Source organism: Physeter macrocephalus, chromosome 21, assembly GCF_002837175.3.
Source record: "Physeter macrocephalus isolate SW-GA chromosome 21, ASM283717v5, whole genome shotgun sequence".
NCBI lineage: Eukaryota > Metazoa > Chordata > Mammalia > Artiodactyla > Physeteridae > Physeter > Physeter macrocephalus.
The window spans coordinates 21,911,585-21,919,012 of record NC_041234.1 but is presented as its reverse complement, the minus strand read 5'-3'; the positions used below and the strand labels follow the sequence as shown (position 1 = coordinate 21,919,012).

Sequence of the window (7,428 nt, the reverse complement as noted above, 5' to 3'; positions counted from 1 at the left end):
GCTCACGGGCCCAGCCGCTCCGTGGCATGTGGGATCCTCCTGGACCGGGGCACGAACCCGTGTCCCCTGCATCGGCAGGCGGACTCCCAACCACTGCGCCACCAGGGAAGCCCCTACAATATATATCTTTAACTAATCCCAGTCTAACCTTCAAGTGATATTATGCCACTTCACGTATATTGAAGGAGCCTTACAATAGTGTTCTTCTATATTTCCCCTCCTAATGTTTTTGCTATTGTTATACATTTTGTTTTACATATATTATACAACCCATGCTACATTGCTATTATTTTTGTTTAGTCAATTTTCTTTTAAATTTATTAAATAACAGAAAAAGTCTTTTTTTACATTTAAAGATATTTATTTTATTTATTTTTTATTGAAGTATAGTTGATTTACAATGTTTTGTAATGATATTAATTTTTATTTGACTACAGCTGGGTCATATAAGTTTTGATATCTAGTGTTCTATTGTTTATATTTAAATAGTCTATATTCAGTTCGGTTTTTTGTTTGTTTGGTTCTTTTTGGCCATACCGCACAGCATGTGGAACTTCCCCGACCAGGGATTGAACCTGTGCCCCCTGAAGTGGAAGCGTGGAGTCTTAACCGCTGGACCATCGATGAAGTCCCAGAAAAAGTCTTATATTTACCTAGGTAGGTAGTTATCATTTCTGGTGCTTTTTATTATATTGAATAGATACATATTTCCATCTAGTATCATTTTTCTTTTGCCTAAAGGACCTCCCTTAACATTTCTTACAGTGTGGGTCTACTGGTGGTGAATTCTTTCAGATTTTTTTTGTATCTGAAAATGTCTTTATTTCCCTGTTCCTTGAAAGATTTTTGCTGAGTAAAGATTTCTAGGTTATTTGTTTTTTCCTTTCAGTACTTTAAAGATGCTGTTCCATTGTTAGCTTAGTCTGCTCCAGCTGCTATAACAAAAATATCATACACTATGTGGCTTAAATACAAACACTTATTTCTCACAGTTCTGGAGGCTGGGATGTCCAAGATAAAGGTACTAGCTGATTCACTGTCTGGTGAGTATCTGGCCCACTTTCTGCTTCATGGACAGCCATGTTTTCACTGCAACCTCACATGGTTGAAAGGGCTAGGGAGCTCTCTGAGGCTTCTTTTATAAGGGCACAATCCCATTCATGAGGGCTTCACCCTTATGACCTAATCACCTCCTAATACCATCACCTTGGGGGTAGGATTTCAACATAAGAATTTTGGAGGGACATAAACATTTGGTCATTTGCAGCTGTCTTCTTACTTTACATTTTCTTTCTAAACACAAGTCATCCTTATCTTTGTTTTCTGTGCATCACCTCTTTTTCCTCTGGTGAATTAAAATTTTTTCTTTTTATCACTGATTTTATACAATTTGCTTATGATATGTTCGTTAAAGTAGTTTTCTTCATGTTTTTTGTACTTGGGGTTTGTTAAGCTTCTTGGATCTGTCAGTTTATAGTTTTCAACAAACTTGGGCAATTGTGTACTTATACGAATGCAAAAATATCCAGTACTTGCCTCAGTAGTGGGGAATAATTAGCCTTAGGATAAACAAGGCTCTGATCCCCCCAGCAAATCTTAAAAAAAGACTTAAGTTTATTAAATGGTTTTGAAGTAACTGAACTATGTCTCAGACCCTTTTGAGTACTCTGCCCAATGCCCTGTGAAATTGTGAGTTTTTCTAGACTTGCTGATGTGTATAGGCAGTATCCCTGTACCTGTGTGAGTCCCAAGTACTGTTTTGCTGTAACATTTAGGGTGTCTCTTCCACCAGTCTCTGGTAGTTTTCCCACATATATGCACCAATCCCTGTTCTACTGAATATTTAAGGGAGTTCCTCTGTGATCTCTGGAGTTCTCTGTGCAGCTCTCCTCTCCAGAACTCTGTCCTGTAAACTCTAGCTGCTTTGGTCTCCCTGGACACTGAGGTTTGTCTGCTCAACTCAGGGATTCTGCCTCAGGATGTTTCCTCTCCCTATATCACAACCTGGAAATGCTCTCAAGTCGGTAAGCTGAGGGAACCACAATGCTCACCTTCTTTGTTTCCTGTCTCTCAGGGATTACTATTCTTCTGTGTCTGATTTCAGTGTCTTCAAAACTGTTGTTTCATATATTTTGCCTGGTTGGTTATTTTAGGCAGGAGGGTAAATCTGGCCCATTGTACTCCAATTTTGCTAAAATTGATAGTTCATTTTCTGTACCTATTAAATAATTTCTTCCCTGTTAATCCTTCCCTGGTAGAGGACGTGTTTCAATATTACTTTGTTGTATTTTATTTATCGTTTCCGTTATTCCTAATTCTACAAATTTATAATTCGTGTAGTCTGCATTTTGGTTCATGCTTTCAAAATTGCATGAATTTCTTCCTCAGGCAGTAACTCATGTAAAAAGGCAAAAATATTTAAATCTAAGAGATGATATTCACTTAGAAATGTGATTTTCCATAAATTTTGCTGACAATGGTGTGTATGTGTGGCATCCCATAGACGCTGTGTGGATGTTGGTGGGATTGCCCTCTGGTTGGTGAGGGCTGACTTGACTCCGAACTGTCTTAGTTCCAACGAAACCTCAAAGTACTAGGGTGGTCATTGGACTGACCAATCATTGAGCTATAAGATAGCAAAGTAATTTTGAGAGTCTTTAGAAACATCTATCCATCCTTATCATTTTATAGATGAGGAAAAAGAATTGTTAAGCATTTAAGAGGCTTACACAAGTCTCCTAGAAAATTCTGAGGCCTAAGCTGAGACTTAGTCTCTGGACTCCCATCCTGGTAATGCTTCCGCATGGCTCTTCTCACTAAATATGTCCATGTTAGTGCAGTGGTAATATTAGCATTTATCAGGCCTTTCTGAGACACCGTTATTGTTGACTGGCACTTAATTTACCCTACTTTTTTTAAAATTAATTTTTATTGGACTATAGTTGATTTACAATGTTGTTAGTTTCTGCTGTACAGCAAAGTGAATCAGTTATACATACACATATATCCACTCTTTTAGATTCTTTTCCCATATAGGTCATCACAGAGTATTGAGAAGAGTTCCCTGTGTTATACAGTAGGTCCTTATTAGTTATCTATTTTATATATTGTAGTGTGTATATGTCTCAATCTCCCAATTTATCCCTCCACCCCCCTTCCCCTTTGGTAACCATAAGTTTGTTTTCTACATCTCTATTTCTGTTTTGTAAATAAGTTCATTTGTACCATTTTTTTAAGATTCCACATATAAGTGATATCATATGATATTTGTCTGACTTACTTCACTCAGTATGACAATCTCTAGGTCCATCCATGTTGTTGCAAATGGCATTATTTTGTTCTTTTTTGTGGCTGAGTAATATTCCATTGTATATATGTACCACATCTTCTTTATCCATTCATCCATTGAAGGACATTTAGGTTGCTTCCATGTCTTAGCTATTGTAAGTACTGCTGCAATGAACGTTGGGGTGCATGTATCTTTTTGAAGTATGGTTTTCTCCGGATATATGCCCAGGAGTAGGATTGCTGGGTCATATGGTAGTTCTAATTTTAGTATAAGGAACCTCCATACTGTTCTCTGGAGTGGCTGTACCAATTTACATTCCCACCAACAGTGTAGGAGGGTTTCCTTTTCTCCACACTCTCTCCAGCATTTACTGTTTGTAGATATTTTGATGATGGCCATTCTGACTGGTGTGAGGTGATACCTCATTGTAGTTTTGATTTGCATTTCTCTAATTTACCCTACGTCTTAATGTCACCCTACTTCTTGCTTATTAGCAATTTAAACTTCAGGGACTGGGATGGGTATGTCCAGTCTGAAAGTAGAAGAATGAGGCACTTCCTGATACCAAGGCAGAGTAGTGTAGAAAACTACTTTCACCAAGTAGTAACTGGTGAAAAATGAGTTTGGAATATTTCACAGGAATTTAATTTGGGAACTAGAAGTTCTCATGATACGTTTTCTTTTCACCTTTTATTTCAAAAGTTCTATTGAGATTTAAAATACATACAGTAAAGTGTAAAAAAAAAATTTAAGGCAGCTTGAAATTTTACTATTTATATAATCTTTTGAAATGAAATGCTATTGTGTTAAAGGAAGTGGGTAGTTATAGAATCCCTTGTAATTATCTCCAAGTGGAATGGCTACTCTACGTTTACCCATTGATCACGTGTGCAGTGGTAGACAAGCAATGGGTATTTCCATGATTAATTTGTGTGAAATGGTACTCATATATGGAGTAGAAATTCTAGCTTTGCAATGTAAGCACATTCTGGCATTTCAGCTGTCGTGGACACTGGGTTTGGAAGATGACGACTCTTAGAAGTCTTAGTACCTTCATCTATTAAATGAAAAGAATCCCTACCCTCTCAAGGTACTGGCTTAGATTTCATGCTCGTTACTATGAGCAGGCATGCTTGTCCAAAAGCTCAGTGTAGCTTACTTCTTGAGCAAGGAAGCAGAACTTCACACACACCTTCAGCTAACTCAGCTCCACTTGTTCTGTTAAAGCAACTTGGGAACCACAGAGAATGTAACATATGGGAATTAAAATAATAGAGTCCAGAAAAAACATAAAGAAAAAGATCCTTTACATTGGTCTTAGCAATGAATTTTTAGATATGAAACCAAAAGCACACAAAACAAAAATAAACAAGTGGGACTACATTAAAATAGAAAGCTTCTGCACAGCAACAGATACAGTCACCAAAATGAGAAGGCAACCTACAGGGTGGGAGAAAATATTTGCAAACTACATATAAGGCATTAATGTCCAAAATATTGATATATAAGGAACTCCTACAACTCTATAGCAAATAAAATCCAATTAAAAAATGGGCAGAGGATCTGAATAGGCATTTTTCCAAAGACGTACAAATGGCCAACAGGTAATTGAGAGAGTGCTCACCATCACCAATTATTAGGGAAATGCATATCAAAACCACAATGAGTTATTACTTCACACCTGTTAGAACAGCTATTATCAAAGAAACAAGAGAACACACACAAGGATGTGGAGAAGAGGGAACCCTTGTGCACTGTTGGTGGGAATGTAAATTGGTGCAGCCACTATGGAAAACAGTATGAAGGTTCCTCAAAAAACTATAAATAGAGTTACCATATGATCCAGCAATCCCACTCCTGGGTATATATCTGAAGGAAACATAAACACTAATTCAAAAAGATACATGCACCCCAATGTTCATAGCAGCATTACTTAATTGCTAAGGTATAGAAGCAACCTAAGTGTCCATCAACAGATGAATGATTAAAGAAGATGTGGTCCATATATACAATGGAATATTATTCAGCCATGAGAAAAAAAATCCTGCCATTTGTAACAACATGGATAGACCTGAGTGCACTATGCTATGTAAGATATGTCAGAAAGATATACTGTAGGATCCCACATATATGTAGAATATAAAAAAAACAAACTCAGAGAAACAGAGTAGAATGGTGGTTACCAGTGGCTGGGAGGTGGGGGAAATGGGGAGATATCAAAGGGTTACCAACATCCAGTTATAAGATGCATAAGTTCTGGGGATCAGAACTATAGTTTAGCATGATGACTATAGTTAACAGTACTGCATTATATACTTGAGAGTTGCTAAGAAAGTAGATCTTAAATATTCTCACCACAAAAAAGAAATGGTAATTGAGTGAGGTGATGGAGGTGTTAACTAATCCTACTCTGGTAGTCATTTTGCAGTGTATCAGTGGATCAAGTCATCACCTTGTACACCTCAAGCCTACACAACATTATATCAAATATATCTCGGTAAAGCTGGAAAAAAAAGAATTGACTGTATGTGAAAAGTCAAATGACAGGCTGAGAGAAAATATTTGTAATAAATACATCCAAGTAAGGATTTGCATCACGAATATGTAAAGAATTCCTACAAATCAATTAAGATAACTGAATTTAAAAAAACACACAAGACTTGAACACCTCATAAAAGAGCCTATTGGGACTTCCCTGGCAGTCCAATAGTTAAGACTCCATGCTTCCACTGCAGGGGGCACAGGTTCGATCCATGGGGTCGGGGAACTAAGATCCCACATTCCTCGTGGTGCAGCCACAACAAAAAAAAGGAGGAGGACATCAAGGTGGTCAATGACAAACTGCGTGTTTGGTATCACTAATTGTAATGTGAAGGCAAATTGAGATACCACCATGGACACCGAATGGCTAAAACGTAAGTCTGAGAATAACAAGTGTTGGTGAGGATGTGGAACAACTAGAACTTTTCTACACTGTGGAGGGAGTATGAATTAGTATACGACTTTGGAATAATGTTCGGCAGTACCGTCTAAAGCTAAATATACCTTATTTCTGAGCAAGGTTGAAATGTCAATATTTTATAGTTTTAAAGTCAAATCAACCTTAGTCAAAATGTTTCACATTGAAATTATATAATGGTGAGATCTGAATTCAATTTAGAAAGTGTATAGATTTCTTGTTTACCAAAGTGTAACAATAATTAGTATCAGTATACTAGTGAATGCATAGTTTGCAAAAAGGTGAACCATGGGTGGGGTTCTATGTAGGATTTTACAGAAAAGCCTCATTTTATTATATAATAGAAATTTAAATGAAACTTTGAAAAGTTTTGGGCTACGTATGTTTCCACAGAAGAGATCTACTTAACTCTCTAAAAATGCTGACCTTTTGATGAGGCAGTATCTGAAGGTGTGGGTCAGTAGCCTTCATAAACCTTTTAGGGTTTACCTCATGCGGAGTTCAGGCTAATAAATGCATATAGTTTAAAACACCATCTCCATCCTAATTACAGTGAAGAGGGAGCTTTTTAATCCACTTATTTGGGAACAGATCAATAAATGCTTTTACTAGTTTTTAAGGATGGTTCATTAAGAAGGAAAAAATAGATTGGAGATAATATATACTGCACCTATTGCTAAAATGCTCTTTAAATCAAGCGTAAGGATTTCATACTTTAGTACAAGCCAGGGCATTGGGACAACTGAATGGTATGATGTCATCTCTTCTCTAGACAGAGTTTATTCAATCCAGAGACGGAAGGAAGGGTAGAATACATGCTCGTTAGGAACAATAAAAGGAAGAATACATGCTCATTTCCTTTTTTTAAAATGACATCCAGACTTAAAAAAAAAAAAAAAACTTTGAAATCTTCCTCTAGCCTGAAATATGGAGGGTCTCTTTTTGCAGCCAACAGTACATCCTGTTTACGATAAGTGATTCAAGTTCCTGGAATGTCCATTAAAAAAAAAATCTAACCCTTCAGTTTTTACACTGCCCCATGCTATTTCAGTGGAGTGGGAGCTTGTATGGGGGGATGTGTCATTGTGTAAGGTGGTCACCTCCAATCCCCTGTGGAACAAGATGGAATATAGAAATGTGTTTAAAAACTTAACCAAAGAACAAAACCAGAACACAGCAA

At 37.0% G+C, this 7,428-nt stretch overlaps 1 long non-coding RNA gene across 1 annotated transcript in view; it reads left to right on the top strand.

Moving 5' to 3' along the window:
* LOC114484721 (uncharacterized) overlaps positions 1-643 on the top strand; it is a 39,602-nt gene extending 38,959 nt beyond the window's left edge. Inside the window, exon 4 of the long non-coding RNA XR_003677915.2 lies at positions 545-643. This is a non-coding gene — a long non-coding RNA (uncharacterized lncRNA). The remainder of the gene's footprint in view (positions 1-544) is intronic.
* The last annotated feature ends 6,785 nt before the right edge of the window (positions 644-7,428 follow it).